At 50.4% G+C, this 16371-nt stretch overlaps 1 long non-coding RNA gene across 1 annotated transcript in view; it reads left to right on the top strand.

Annotated features, from left to right (window-relative positions):
- Positions 1-9572, top strand: part of LOC142660240 (uncharacterized) — a 28888-nt gene extending 19316 nt beyond the window's left edge. Inside the window, exons 2-3 of the long non-coding RNA XR_012850436.1 lie at positions 7496-7627; positions 8433-9572. This is a non-coding gene — a long non-coding RNA (uncharacterized LOC142660240). The remainder of the gene's footprint in view (positions 1-7495; positions 7628-8432) is intronic.
- The last annotated feature ends 6799 nt before the right edge of the window (positions 9573-16371 follow it).

Genomic DNA, 16371 nt, shown 5'->3' with positions numbered 1-16371 from the left:
TAATAACGGCCAGGGATGAGCCCCTTTTAAAAGCGTATTCACACACGGACACTGGCTTGGCAAATGGCAATGAATGAGAATTTCAATCAGCCTCGCGGCAGTGCACTCAGGGAATGCTGGGCCTTGTAGTACTTCTAGGCTGCCTGTATGGCAAGTTGGATTGTTATTCCTGTTAATAACGGCCAGGGATGAGCCCCTTTTAAAAGCGTATTCACACACGGACACTGGCTTGGCAAATGGCAATGAATGAGAATTTCAATCAGCCTCGCTGCAGTGCACTCAGGGAATGCTGGGCCTTGTAGTACTACTACTACCACTACTACAAAGGCTGCCTGTATTGCAAGTTGGATGCAATGGGGATGAGCCCCTTCTAAAAGCGTATTCACACACGGACACTGGCTTGGCAAATGGCAATGAATGAGAATTTCAATCAGCCTCGCTGCAGTGCACTCAGGGAATGCTGGGCCTTGTAGTACTACTAGGCTACCTGTATGGCAAGTTGGATTGTTATCCTGTTAATAACGGCCAGGGATGAGCCCCTTTTAAAAGCGTATTCACACACGGACACTGGCTTGGCAAATGGCAATGAATGAGAATTTCAATCAGCCTCGCGGCAGTGCACTCAGGGAATGCTGGGCCTTGTAGTACTTCTAGGCTGCCTGTATGGCAAGTTGGATTGTTATTCCTGTTAATAACGGCCAGGGATGAGCCCCTTTTAAAAGCGTATTCACACACGGACACTGGCTTGGCAAATGGCAATGAATGAGAATTTCAATCAGCCTCGCTGCAGTGCACTCAGGGAATGCTGGGCCTTGTAGTACTACTACTACCACTACTACAAAGGCTGCCTGTATTGCAAGTTGGATGCAATGGGGATGAGCCCCTTCTAAAAGCGTATTCACACACGGACACTGGCTTGGCAAATGGCAATGAATGAGAATTTCAATCAGCCTCGCTGCAGTGCACTCAGGGAATGCTGGGCGTTGTAGTACTTCTAGGCTGCCTGTATGGCAAGTTGGATTGTTATTCCAGGGAATGGGATGAGCCCCTTTTAAAAGCGTATTCACACACGGACACTGGCTTGGCAAATGGCAATGAATGAGAATTTCAATCAGCCTCGCTGCAGTGCACTCAGGGAATGCTGGGCCTTGTAGTACTACTACTACCACTACTACAAAGGCTGCCTGTATTGCAAGTTGGATGCAATGGGGATGAGCCCCTTCTAAAAGCGTATTCACACACGGACACTGGCTTGGCAAATGGCAATGAATGAGAATTTCAATCAGCCTCGCTGCAGTGCACTCAGGGAATGCTGGGCGTTGTAGTACTTCTAGGCTGCCTGTATGGCAAGTTGGATTGTTATTCCAGGGATGAGCCCCTTTTAAAAGCGTATTCACACACGGACACTGGCTTGGCAAATGGTAATGAATGAGAATTTCAATCAGCCTCGCTGCAGTGTACTCAGGGAATGCTGGGCCTTGTAGTACTACTACTACCACTACTACAAAGGCTGCCTGTATTGCAAGTTGGATGCAATGGGGATGAGCCCCTTATAAAAGCGTATTCACACACGGACACTGGCTTGGCAAATGGCAATGAATGAGAATTTCAATCAGCCTCGCTGCAGTGCACTCAGGGAATGCTGGGCCTTGTAGTACTACTACTACCACTACTACAAAGGCTGCCTGTATTGCAAGTTGGATGCAATGGGGATGAGCCCCTTATAAAAGCGTATTCACACACTGGCTGAGTAGTGAGTAGTGGATGAGCCCCTTCGATTTCTGAATTCCTGCCTTTTAGATTCCTAAAGCTTTCCCTTACTGCACAGAGATGCTATCCCTACAGCTCCTGTCTGTAAATTGGCCGCTGAGCTTCGTGCATAGACTTTTATTGCAGGCTTGAGCCCGCCCCTATGCTGCCTCCCCATTGGCTGGGAGAGCCGTTTGCAAGGCATTATGGGGTAGCCTGATGTCAGGTGATCTTCTGTAATCCTCCATTTTAGATGTAACATGTGGCAGGCGCCAAAATGTAGCCGGGTTCGGTCAAAACGGGTTCGGCCGAACCCGGTAAAGTTCGGATTCGCTGCGAACCGAACTTTTCCTGAAGTTCGGACCGAAACCGGGTTCGGTTGTCCCGGTTCGCTCATCTCTACTTGCGACTCCTGTGTCATCCGCCACGTTTGGCGCCATCTGCTGCACCCATCTCATCTGTGCTAGAGCTTCGGTCACCGTCTGGACTATCCAGGTACCCTTGTGCGGGACATTGTATTTCTGGGGTGTCCTGTTGTTTGGCCAGCTGCCTTCCCGCTACGGCGGTACGGCCTAGTGGGTCCACTAACCCGCTTCATGACAGATATCAGTATCGATCTCACCCATTTAACCCCTCAGATGCGGTGCTCAATAGCGAGCGCCGCTTCTGAGTGGTTTGGGAGAGAGGGAGGGAGCTCCCTCTCTCATCGCACTGGCACCCGGCAATAAGAACGCCGGGTGTCGTGTCTTCTATGGCAGCTGGGGGCCTAATAAAGGCCCCCAGGTCTGCCTGTAGTGTATGCCTGCTACTTGCTAGGTCATGCCAGAGGCATGGCCTAGCAGATGCCTGTCTGTTTTAAACGGACAGGCAGTAATACACTGCAATACAAAAGTATTGCAGTGTATTATAAAAGCGATTGGAAGATTGCATAGTAAAGTCCCCTAGTGGGACTAGTAGAAAAGTAAAAAACGAGTTTAATAAAGTTGATTAAAAAAAAAGTGGTACATCGGACTTCCCTCCTTCATCTGCCGGTGCACAGCTGGAGGCTACATCCAGGAGGCACAGTGAGTACCGAGGTCCTGGGCCTCATGCCACCTTGTCTGCTGTTGGGCATTCAGGGCTAGAGGCCCCCAGAACTCCTCCATCCTCCCCAAGGCCCTGCACTGGTAGGAGTTTCCCCCTCATGGTCCTCTGGCTCGTCGTGTGGCAATCCCCCTAATATGCAGTCGACCATAACACCGTCACTGCCTCGGGGGTCTCCCCCACACCACTAGACTTTGGAGGCCCTCAGGCTTATTAGCCGCTGGGCCCATGACTGTGTGGCACGGAAAGGGGTTAAAGAGGGCTATTTTTGGGCTAGGGCCAGATCCCGTCCGAGTTAGGCAGGGTGGGGTGTGGGCCTCACATGGATAGTAAGCACCCGCCTCAGTGGGCGTTTTGCTGGCAGTATGGTGGGCGGTCTTGCCCTTCCTTCCCTGCTGGGCTTTATAAGCCAAGGGCCGGCAGACATCTTCCTCTTCCAGCCGTTACTTGTACGCAGTCACATACAGTGTCACAGTGAGTACACTTACCTGTTTACAATCATGAAACGGCAAGAGCTTGAGGAGTCAATTCGCCTCCGTCTTCAGGACGAGGGTTCTGTATGGCTGCAGTCTCTCTTAAACGAGACTGTGGCGCCGGAGTCCTCCTTACCGTGTCCACTTCCTGCTTGGCAATCTGCCCGCCGCTCCAGGCCGCCAGTGCAGCTCTCCCCCTCCGGCAACCAACGAGTCTTCCCCGATTCTGCCAGACAGGTCACGCATGCGCAGTCCTGTGCAGTGACGCAACCCTCGCGAGGCGGGCTGGATGAGGACGTGATCCCCCCCGTCTCCAGGCTTAAAGAGGCCCTGTCACCAGATTTTGCAACCCCTATCTGCTATTGTAGCAGATAGGCGCTGCAATGTAGATTACAGTAACGTTTTTGGCCAAGTTATGACCATTTTCGTATTTATGCAAATGAGGCTTGCAAAAGTGCAACTGGGCGTGTTGAAAAGTAAAAGTACAACTGGGCGTGTATTATGTGCGTACATCGGGGCGTGTTTACTACTTTTACTAGCTGGGCGTTGTGTATAGAAGTATCATCCACTTCTCTTCACAACGCCCAGCTTCTGGCAGTGCAGACACAGCCGTGTTCTCCAGAGATCACAGTGTGACGTCACTCACAGGTCCTGCATCGTGTCATACGAGCCGGCACCAGAGGCTACAGATGATTCTGCAGCAGCATCGGCGTTTGCAGGTAAGTCGATGTAGCTACTTACCTGCAAACGCTGATGCTGCTGCAGAATCAACTGTAGCCTCTGGTGCCGACACGATGCAGGACCTGTGAGTGACGTCACAGATCTGCACTGCCAGAAGCTGGGCGTTCTGAAGAGAAGTGGATGACACTTCTCATCAGAATGCCCAGCTAGTAAAAGTAGTAAACAAGCCCCGATGTACGCACATAATACACGCCCAGTTGTACTTTTACTTTTCAACACGCCCAGTTGTACTTTTGCAAGCCTCATTTGCATAAATACGAAAATGGTCATAACTTGGCCAACAATGCTCGTTTTTTAAAAATAAAAACGTTACTGTAATCTACATTGCAGCGCCTATCTGCTGCAATAGCAGATAGGGGTTGCAAAATCTGGTGACAGAGCCTCTTTAACGTCTCCCACCGGTCTGGAAAGGGCTAGGCCTCGCCCAGCGACCGCGAGGAGCACATCTGCCTCCACTGCAGCTCCAGGTACTACGGCAGCGTCGGGCTCGGTGGGGTTGCAAAGGGGGACTCCCCTTCCATCAACACTCACAATGGGCGCACGTAGCAGCACAAGGGGTGCGGCCCCGCAGCGCATCCCCCCAGGTACTGTCGCCGGAGGGTGGCATGAAACTTCACCTCCCCGCTGAATGATGGGGATGATTGTTTCCTGGGCGATAGTGAGGAGGATTTTTTCCAATGTGAACAGGATCCGCCGAGGGTGAGGCAACAGGCACGACCATCTTCACCGCCTCAGCATCCATCCGTTACTGCCCTGGTCGTTCCTCCGGTTTTGGGTCCAAGTAATGTGCTAACGGAAAACGTTGAGCGGGCTTCGTCTGTTAGCTCCAGGGACACCAACCGGACTCGCCGTTCCCGTTTTCGGCGGTCATCCAGACGCCGCTCATCTCAACATTCGCACAGACGTCGTCAGCGGCACAGGAGGTTGTCGTCAATTTGCGAATCGTCGAGCTCTCGCACTGGGTCGTCTCGCAACGGCAGTCCAAGGGGCAGCCATGACGGACGTCGCCTTAGCACACGCTCATCCAACCGTCGGCGGGCAATGAGTTCAAGGACGGTGGAGGTACCAGTAGCATCTTCCGCACCTGTTCCTTCCCAGCCACCTTCGATGGCCTTGGTCCCGTCATCAGCATCTGGTCACGGTGAGTATGATTGTCTCAGGGGTTACATCTGATGTTGATATAGTTAATGTGTTGCGGTTCCTGTTGGCGGGCAGGCCAGTTGCCCCTACCCCCCAGGCCTCACAAGCTGAGGCTGGGAAAACATTGGTGGAGGCGTCTACGTCTATGGCAGGCCCTTCCTTGCCCGCCTTCAGGGATACTTATTTTTGTGGCATCCCCCCACTTGGTGCTCACTTGTCTGATGTTACCAGGGAAAAAATAGCGCGAAATGACTACGTTGATATTTGGTCCTTGGTATCAGTGGATTCGGCGACTGTCGACAAGGAACGACGTTTTGAAAGGGGGGTTCCGGCGAAGCCGAAGGTGGCCAGAACTTTTAATAATTGGTTGCAAGTTTTTGCAATATTAGGTTGTGTAGCCTCCCAGAATTCCTCCGAGAAATCCTTCCAGTTTTTTGTATACCTAGACTCGGTTTTTAGCGCTTATAAGTCACATGGGGGTTCGGCTTGGTGGCGTTAAGACGAAGAGTTTCGTAGGCTGGGGCACCAAGGCCACGGACGTTTGGTTACGGCTCATGATGTCCCAGTGCCCCTTTCAGCCAGCGGCCCCTTCCCCGCCAGCGTTTGGCGATTCTTTCCCTGGGGTTGGGGCCCACACCGTTAAGCGTACGGGCTCATGCTGGCTATTCAACGAAGGCCATTGCAAATTCTATGCATCATGTAAGTTTAAACACGAGTGCTCTTTCTGTGGTGCCGCCCACCCAGCCTTACGTTGCAACCGTCGAAGCGCGCAGGTCCCACGTCCAAATAATACGAGCAGGGCTGAGGACCCCAATACGCGTATTAGAGATGTCACCATGGCTAGACCGGTACCCCAAGATGGGGGAAGCCGTGCTGCTTAGAACAGGTTTCACATTTGGCTTCTTTATCGCTTCTGTTCCCAACCCGACACCTTTGGTGTCGGGCAATTTGAAATCAACGAGGGAATTCCCAGCGGTAATCAGAGATAAGTTGGGAAAAGAGTTGAAGCTGGGCCGGATGGCCGGCCCCTTTTCAGAATTGCCATTCCCCAACCTGCGGGTATCCCCCTTAGGCGTATTTCCCAATAACGAGCCTGGTAAATTCAGTTTAATACTCCACCTGTCATACCCAAAAGGAAGTTCAGTTAACGACGGGATAGATAAGGACCTGTTCCGTATGTCTCGTTTGATAAGCGGTCGATTTAGTCCGCCAGGCCGGACAGGGGGCCTTTATGGCTAAATCCGATGTGGAATCCGCGTTTCGTTTGTTACCTGTTCACCCTGATTGTTTTCATTTGCTTGGCTGCCAGGTGGATGGTCAATTTTACTATGATATGTGTTTACCCATGGGTTGCTCCATTTCTTGTTATTATTTTGACATTTTTAGTTCTTTCTTAGAGTGGGTTTTGAGGGAGTTAACGGGTTGTCCTACCACTACAAACTACTTGGACGATTTTCTTTTCGTAGGGGCCTCCACGTCCACGCGTTGTCAATTTTTACTTGACTCTTTCCGTTGTTTGGCTGTCCGTTTTGGCGTTCCCCTCTCGGAGGAAAAAACCGAAGGCCCGACAACGGTGTTATCTTTTCTAGGAATCGAGATCGATTCTGTGGAAATGGTGTTCTGTTTTCCAGTGGATAAGGTTGTTAAACTAAGGTCTCACTTGTCCGCGGCAATGGTTGCAAAGAAGCTACAGCTCCGGCAGGTCCAATCGTTATTGGGTCTGTTGGTGTTTGCGAGCAGAGTGATGCCGATGGGTCGTATATTTTCACGCCGTTTATCCTTAGCCATGGCCGGTGTTCGGTCCCCCACGCACTACGTGCGCATTACGGCAGCTCTTAGGAGTGATTTCCAGGTGTGGTTGAATTTCGTATCTGATCATAACGGGCGCACGTGCTGGATGGCTTCGCCGGTGTCCAACCGCGAGATTCAATTGTTTATGGCTGCGGCAGGCTGCGCGGGTTTCGGGGCCATACTGGGCCGTGCATGGTGCGCTGCCCCCTGGCCTCAGTCCTGGCGTGACCGCGGCTGCTGTAAAAATTTGACGCTGCTTGAAAAGTTTACCATTACAGTTGCCATCAAACTGTGGGGGGGAGTGTTGGCTAATTCGTCGGTAGTGTTTTGGTCTGATAATTCCAGTGTCGTCCATGCTGTTAACCACCTGACTTCTTCTTCCCCCCCCCCCCCCCGTTGTTGTGTTGATCCGGCGTCTGGTGTTAAGATGCCTGCAACACAACATCCAATTTAGGGCTCGCCATATTCCTGGTGTTCAAAATAAAGTCGCTGATGCTTTGTCACGTTTTAATTGCCAGGTTTTCCGTTCACTTTGCACGCAGGCAGACACGGCAGAGGCCAGCTGCCCGGATACGTTGTGGAGGATGCTGGATCCCAACTGGTCCCTCTCGTAAGGTCGTCTCTCGCCCCGTCTACTTGGGCGGCATACGGTAAGGCGTGGAACGAGTGGCTGGATGTTGTTGCGAGCGGGCCCTGGGACCTGATGAGGCTACCCTCAGAACTTATGTATTGGCTTATTTATCCAAATTGTTAGAGAGATGGGTTTCGGGAGCAGTTGCGCAGCGACGGCTGACCGGCCTTGCTTTTTCCTTTAAGTTGCGTTCTTGGCCGGATGTTACTAAATCTTTTTTTCATAGCCCAGGTGTTGAAGGGATGGAAGAAATCAGCAGTTAGACGGGAATGCAGACGGCCTGTCTCTTACCCCAGTCTACTAAAATGATTGCAGGAGTTAGCCGGTGTTTGTTCTTCCCCATTTGAAGTTTCTTTATTTAAAGTGGCTTTTGTTTTGGCCTTTTTCGGTGCCCTACGCATTTCCGAATTGGTGGCCATGTTAGCCACCCGCCCCGGGGGTCTACTAGTTGACGATGTTGTCTTATCCAGCTCCAGCATCCGTTTCCTTATACGGAAATCCAAGACGAATGTCTTTGGCAAAGGCTGTTGGATATCCCTGCGACCCGTACCCGGGCCGGCCTGCCCAGTTCAAACTATTGCTCAGTACTCCCAGGCTCGCTTGTCCGGTTTCCAATTCCTATCCCATTTAGATGGCAAACCCCTCACCAGGTTCCAGTTTTCGGCGGTTTTTAGGTCCACTCTATCCAGGGCGGCTTTTCCCCCGAAGGAGTTTGGGCCTACCCGACGGAGTGGTCCGCCGCATTGGGCGTTGGCGATCTGAATGTTTTGCTGGTTATATTCGTCCGGATTTGTTTTTGCATTAATGTTGTTTCTTGATTACAGGTTCTCGCCCGCAATATGGATCCTTGGCCACTCATATGTTTTTTGGGTGGAAAGACGGGCTTCTATAAGACCAGGCGGTCTCTCACTGGGCGTGTTGGGAGCTGATATTCACTGGAGAGGAATTCGTGGCCTGAGGTGGCTGGAGGTACTGCCGGAGGTGGTGGCTATCAGCAGACAGCGAGCAACGCCAACGGTGCTAGTGATCCATGTTGGGGGGAACGACCTTTGTTCTGTCTGTCTAGGGGAATTGATAGCATTGATTTGATAGGATTTAGAAAGGTTCACGTCATTCTTCGCTCAGTTGGTATTGGTTTGGTCAGAGGTGATTCCCCGTGCGGAGTGGCAAGGCGCAAGTGATCTTAATGCCAATGAGAGGCGGAGGCGCCTGTTAAACACCAGGGTCTCCAGGTATGTCAGAGCCATGGGTGGTGTAGTTATTAGGCATAGGATGTTAGAAGGGGATAATAGGTGTTTACTGCTGCAGGACGGGGTGCACCTGACTGATATTGGGTTGGACATCTTTTGTCAGGGCTCCAGGATGGGATGGAGGAGGCTTTATTCAGGCTGACCGGGGGTCGTGGGGGAGGAGGTATGCACAGTTGAGGATGCGCATCCTCCTCGTGGTGGTATTTGGTTATATAAGAAGGGACCTGCATGCCCTGCCTTAGGTGGGCTGGCATACGGGTATAAGCGGTAATCTGTTTATTGTGAAAATATTGGATAACAAAATAGTAAATAAAGCTGTGGCCGACCCCCTGGTCAACCAACGTTAAAGGTTCAGTTGGTGTTGGTTGATTTATTTGTAGGAGAAAGGTAAATCCACCCTAGCCTATACACGATAGTTGTGTGCGCACAGTCTTGGAGGCCCTCAGGCTTATTAGCCGCTGGGCCCATGACTGTGTGGCACGGAAAGGGGTTAAAGAGGGCTATTTTTGGGCTAGGGCCAGATCCCATCCGAGTTAGGCAGGGTGGGGCGTGGGCCTTACATGGATAGTAAGCACCCGCCTCAGTGGGCGTTTTGCGGGCAGTATGGTGGGCGGTCTTGCCCACCCTCCCCTGCTGGGCTTTATAAGCCAAGGGCCGGCAGACATCTTCCTCTTCCGGCCGTTACTTGTCCCACCCGCCCTCCCTAGTTGTTTGTTGAACCACCTATAAAAAAAAATAAAAAATGGTTTGAACAGATATGAGAAACTTTGGTTATACAAAAAACAAAACAAAACACTATAAAAAATTAAGATAATAAAAAAAAACAAAGGAATATACATTTTGATACACATTTTACAAGTTGTCTTTGAAATTCGGTATATATATTTTGTACGGAACATACCTCATTCAATGGTCATTTTGTTGATCGTATCCAAGTTTGTAATAAGGATTTTGTTAACTTTGTGGTTTTGATGCAATTTGTTCGTTTTTAAAGCTCATGTCACAGCAGGCAGTATTTTGTTATATAAGAAGGGACCTACATGCCCTGCCTTAGGCGGGCTGGCATAAGGGTATAAGCGGTAATCTGTTTATTGTGAAAATATTGGATAACAATATAGTGAATAAAGCTGTGGCTGACCCCCTGATCAACCCACGTTAAAGGTTCAGTCGGTGTTGGTTGATTTATTTGTAGGAGCAAGATAATTCCACCCTAGCCTATACACGATAGTTGTGTGCGCACAGTCTTACCTGTATTGTACACCCATAGCCAAGGATTTCTGTTCAATTCCTCTACTCATCCTAACCCGGATTATGCTCCTGCTCCGGATGATATTCCGGCTGTTCTCGGATTAAGTCTTTAAGACTCCTCATCTGTGTGTGTCTGTCTGTCTGTCTGTAAAAACAGACAAGATACTCTTTCAGATATCCGTCAGCTTGCTCAATTGTTATCCACTAGGGCTGATATGACTTTTTTTGCCAAACAGATTGTGGAGCAATGTAAGCTGGAGTTCACCAAGTTCCGTGCTGAACTTTCCTCACTTTCTACGAGGGTGGACACCCTTACTCAAGACAGGGTCGCTGACACTGCTACTATTGCAAATATTCAATCTACTATACAACAGCACTCGGCTCAATTTTTCATTTTGCAACAACATCTTGATGATATTGAGAATCGTGACCGGAGGAACAACTTACGTATTCGGGGATTACCCGAATCCATTCCTGCGTCTGATCTGTTCTCTACTCTGTCTACCATCTTCAATAACTTATTGGACCGTCCGCCGAATACTCATACAGAAATTGATAGGGCACATCGGGCCCTCCGTCCACTGAGTATTGATGATCAGCGGCCAAGGGATTTCATTTGCCGAATCCACTTTTACGTCATCATGGACTCTATTCTACAAAAAATCCGACAACAGCCCAAAATTCTTCATCAAGGTACGCAGATACGTATCTTGCCAGATCTGTCTATACATACCCTATCTCAAACTCCTTCTGGAGGTACTCCGGAGCCGAGGCATCATCTACAGATGGGGCTTTCCTTTTGCCGTGATGGTCAGACAAGATGGTCGCACCTATACTATACGATCTCCGACTGACTTGCCTGTTTTTTTGAGGGACTTAGACCGTCCTCATCTTTCACTACTGTAGTGGCCCTCACTGTTATCCTCTGCAGGCAGAGGATCTCGGGCAGGACGCCCGCTCTCTGTGCATTAGCCTACCACTGGGGGTCGCCCCACACACGGGCCCAGCAGATGGTCCAGACGCAGGCAGGAACGTGATCCTACACCGCCTGTGGAGAATGCCCGTTCGGTGTGATGATCGGAGTTGCCTTGTCGCCGACATGTATAATCTGGGTCTTATTTTATTTTGTTAGCTGTAATTGTTTTATCAGCTCCTGGAATTTATCCTTTTTTCTTATTTGCTGTTAGATATCTAGCTTGCCTTTTGTTTTGAGTATTGAGTATACCTTACAATGCCTTCCTCCCTCTTTTATTTACAGTGCGTACATAATGTTAGCTGTTCATACTCCTACTTCTGTAAGCTGGGGAGTGCAGATAGCTCTTATGCGTAGCTGCAGGGCCGGCCCTAGGATAGATGGCGCTCTGTGCGAAATGATCTTTCGGCGCCCCACCCAATCATTAAAAAAAGATGCCCCATTAAAAAATTATAATGTCCCTTTAGTGTCCCCATACAGTATAATAATAATATTTAATAATATATTACAACCCCTTCAAAGACACAGTATTTTGTCCTCTAATTGTGCCCACAGTATTATGCCACCTGTATTACCCCTAAACAGTATAATGTCCGCTTAGTGGCCCCCACACAGTATAGTGCCCCCCTGTAGATTTTGCCATACAACCTCCCTGAAGACCGTGCCATAATCCCCCACCTCCTTTTTGTAGATCGTGCCATACAGCCCCCCACCTCCCCCTTGTAGACAGTGCCATACATCCCGCCCCACTTCCCCCTTGTAGACAGTGCCCCAAACATAAACAAAAATTGTACTCACCTAGACCCCGTTCCCATGACGAACTGAGCTTCTCCACGGCGTGATCCTGTAGCCTAGTACAGAGTTTCCCAACCTTTTCGGACTCGAGGCAGCACTGGAAAAATAAAATTTCCTCAGGGCACCCCTACCAAAATTGTTTTGAGAAAGACAGAAAATGGCTAAGAACAAGCACTACACTCATAGGGTATGTTCACACACGTTTTTTGCAAGGCAAGAAAAAATGTGCCTCAAAATTCCTTCAGGAACTGACAGCATTGTTTGACCTTTTTTTTGTGTTTTTTCTTAAGCCGTTGAAGCAAATGCAAAAGACGCAGGAAAAAAAGCACCAAACGGGAGACACAGGTATTTTCTACCTCCTGTTAATTTCAATTGGAGGTTAGAGGCGTAAACCACTTGAAGACCATCAGCCCCCCACTCACAGTAAAATGACCATCAGCCGACCACTCACAGATTCCCCCTGCAGGTAGTGCCACACAGCCCCTTGTAGGTAGCACCACACAGCCCCTTGTGGGTAGTGCCACACAGCCCCCTTGTGGGTAGCGCCACACAGCCCCCTTGTAGGCAGCGCCAGACAGCCCCCTTGTAGGTAGCGCCAGACAGCCCACTTGTTGGTAGCGCCAGACAGCCCCCTTGTAGGTAGCGCCACACAGCCCCCTTGTAGGTAGCGCCACAAAGCCCCCTTGTAGGTAGTGCCACACAGCCCCCTTGTAGATTGCACCACACAGCCCCCTGTAGAGTGCGCCACACAGCCCACTGTAGAATGCACCACACAGCCGCCTTGTAGGGAGTGCCACACAGCAACCTGGTTGGTAGTGCCACACAGCCCACAGCCCCCTGGTTGGTAGTGCCACACAGTTCACAGCCCTCTGGTTGGTAGTGCCACACAGCCCCCTGGTTGGTAGTGCCACACAGCCCACAGTTCCCTGGTAGGTAGTGCAAGGACTACGAAATGACCCCGATAGCTGGCAGGCAATAAACATTCAAAAAAGGATAACTGCTGTAGGAGCACATAAAATTCCCAGCTTTCCCAGCTATCAAATAAATGTGTGGAAATAAACTAAGATATAACTTTTATTTAGTATAGCTAAAAGGATTAATCCTTTTAGCTCGATTAAATAAAAGTTATATCTTAGTTTATTTCCACACATTTATTTGATATCCGGGAAAGCTAGGTATTTTGTGTGCTCCTGCACAGTTGTCCTTTTTTGTAGGTAGTGCCACACAGCACACAGCCCCCTTGTAGATAGCAAATCCCCACCCCTTCTAGTATATCTAGCGCCACTGTAGCTCCCTGAAGGAGCAGAACCCCCATATATGGACAGTGACATCAGGGGAAACTCCTGAAGTGGAATCCCTGTCCCCAACATTGCAGATGCTGTGACCGGGGATTCCACTCCTGGATAAGCCAATGACGTCACTGTCCATAAATGGACACAGACAGGAGCTTCTCCTGAAGTGGAATCCCCGATCACAGCGTCTGCAACGCTGTGGACGGGGATTCCACTTCAGGAGTTTCCTCTAATGTCACTGTCCATATATGGACAGAGACATCAAGAACCGCTCCAGGAGCGGAATCCCCGGCCACATGGGGATTCCGCACCTTCAGGGAGCTACAGTGGCGCTAGTAGATAGCAGAGCAGGGAGATACCTCCCTGCTCTGCTATAGTGCCGTCGCTACCTCTATAGCAGCCGCAGCGGCTGCTAGCGGCACCAACGCCCTCATGCCCGTTGTCGCCGCTAGCAGCCACTATGGCTGCTACAGCGGTAGCGACGGCCACTAAGTGAAGAAGCGCCCGGGCGGAAAGGCGACTGCCTAAGGTCGGCCCTGGGTGCAGTTAGCGAGTGGCACCTGACCCGCTGGTTGTTGCAACAGCGCGGTGATACACACACCCGCTGGCGCCCCTCTTGCAGTGTGGCGGCTGGCGCCCTATGCGACCGCACTGGTCGAACGTATCTAAGGCCAGCCATGCCTAGCTGTCACCTTCCTCCTGTAAGTATTGGACCGAGCCTTTGGCCCTCCGCATTTTTGCGCTTAGCTTGCACGGCAGTTGTTTTCTTACTGCCTTTTTTGTTTGAATTTTTGTCTTTGTTTTCGTTTTTCTCTCATGCTGTGCTTTCTATTTCTAGCTTGTCTCCTTTCCCTTTTCTCCTCATGGTGACCCTGGACTCCTGCCTTTATTGTTTCTTCCGGAATACCTCAGCAAGCCGTTTAGTCTGCATCCATGGCTGACCTTACTATAGCCTCCTTCAATGCGAAGGTGCTGAAGGGCGCAAATCCTACACCATCTTCACAAGCGTAAGGTACACATTGCATGCTTCCAGGAAACACACTTCAAGGAAGGACATTCCCCTACCATTAAACATAAATTTGACACAAATCACCTTTCCAGATCATGTGGAGTTGCCATAGCCAGGGGCGTAACTAGGAAAGACTGGGCCCCATAGCAAACTTTTGACTGGGCCCCCCCCCTCTGCTGGGTATCACACAACCCCCCCCCCTTGTAGATAGTGCCTCCCTATAGATTCCACCACACAGCGCCCCCCTATAGATAGCACCATACACAGCCCCCTGTAGATAACGCCATACAGCCCCCTCTGTAGATAACGCCATACAGCCCCCTCTGTAGATTACGCCATACAGACCCCCCCAAAAAAAAAAACGGCCTATAGTTTGTCCTACAAAAGACATGCATCCCCTATCCACAGGATAGGGGATACATGTGTGATCGCTGGCAGCGATAAGGAGAACGGGGGACCGAAAGTCCCCCGAAGTTCTCCATGACTAACCTCGGACTTCCGGCGTCTGCGCAGTTCAATAAAAATGAAAGGAGCGCTGGTCACGCATGCGCACAAGCACGACCGGTGCCCAAGTCATTTCCATGGAGCTGCCGACACAGACCCCGGAAGTCCGAGGTTTGTCATGGAGAACTTAGGGGGGACTTTCGGTCCCCTGTTCTTATCATCGCTGGGCGTCCCAGCGATCCCACATGTATCCCCTATCCTGTGGATAGGGGATGCATGTCTTTTGTAGGAACAACCCCTTCAGTGGCGTCGCGCTGTAGCAGCCATAGCGGCTACTAGCGGAGCCTGCGGCCATGGGAGGAGCCGTGCCGGCGGGTGGCACAGGCCCCCTCATGCTGCAGGCCCCGTAGATGTCGCTACGGCTGCTATAGCGGTAGTTACGCCACTGCGCATAGGTTTGTACGGCGTAAAACTACTGCTCCCAGCATGGCCGAAACAATGATAAGGATATGCTGGGAGATGCGGTTTCACAAAAAAAAATCATACCACCATCATCTCGCTGCAGATCATACAGTGACTACAATACTGATTAGAGGCAGAATAAACATTTACATTAAGTGACTCACCGGTGACGTCTCAGATTCTAGTTCTTTTCTTCTCCCTCCGGTTCAGACATCTATGATGGATTTCTCCCGGCCATGACCCACTTCTGCAGTTTTCCGTTTAGATGTCTTCAGCTTCTCACTTTTAAAACATTTCTGCACCTGTAAACAAAGTTAAAATTCTCAACACATCTAAATATAACTGTCACACACACACACACACACACACACACACACACACACACACACACACACACACCGTGCCCCCTGTGGATAGTGCCCCCTGTAGATAGTGCCCCCTGTAGATAGTGCCCCCTGTAGATAGTGCCCCCTGTAGATAGTGACCTACATAGAAGCCCCTGTAGATAGTGCCCACATATGGACTCCAGAGCTGCAAGCCAATAGTGCTAACCACTGAGCCACCGTGCTGCCCTACATATAGCTTCCCCTATAGTTAGTGCTCCACGTATAGCCCACCTCTGTAGATATTGTCCCACATATAGCCCACCCCTGTAGACTGTGCACTACATATAGCCACCCTGTTGCTAGTGCCCCACAGGTAACCCACCCCTGTATATAGTGTCCCACACATAGCCCACCCCTATAGAAAGTACCCTAAAAAATAGCTCCCCTATAGATAGTGCTCTACATATAGCCCACCCCTGTATAGTGTCTCACATATACTGCCCCACATATAGACCCCCCTGTAGATAGTGGCCCACACCCCCACATATAGACCCCCCTGTAGCTACTGCCCCACATATAGACCCCCCTGAAGCTACTGCCCCACATATAGACCCCCCTATATATAATAGCCCACATAAAGACGACCCCCCCCCCCTGTAGATAGACCCCCCCCCACTATAGATAATGCCATTCACATTTTTATGAGGAAAAAAATAGATAAAGTTGACATACTCACATTCTCCGGTTCCCACGCTGTTCACTGGCGATGCAGACATGCTCTCTTCTGAGCATGTCTGCAGGAGCTGAATGAGCGTCCTTCAATGACGCTGATTGGCGGGGCAGAATGACTTGCCCCGCCAATCAGCATCTTCCAAGCATGGAAGCGGCGCGATGATGTCATCGCGCCGCTAGCCAATCAGTGTCATTGTAAGGCACTGGATGGTCAGGCATGGAACATGCCCGG

This window comes from Rhinoderma darwinii, chromosome 9 (assembly GCF_050947455.1).
Source record: "Rhinoderma darwinii isolate aRhiDar2 chromosome 9, aRhiDar2.hap1, whole genome shotgun sequence".
NCBI lineage: Eukaryota > Metazoa > Chordata > Amphibia > Anura > Rhinodermatidae > Rhinoderma > Rhinoderma darwinii.
This window is presented reverse-complemented; position numbering and strand designations above follow the sequence as displayed.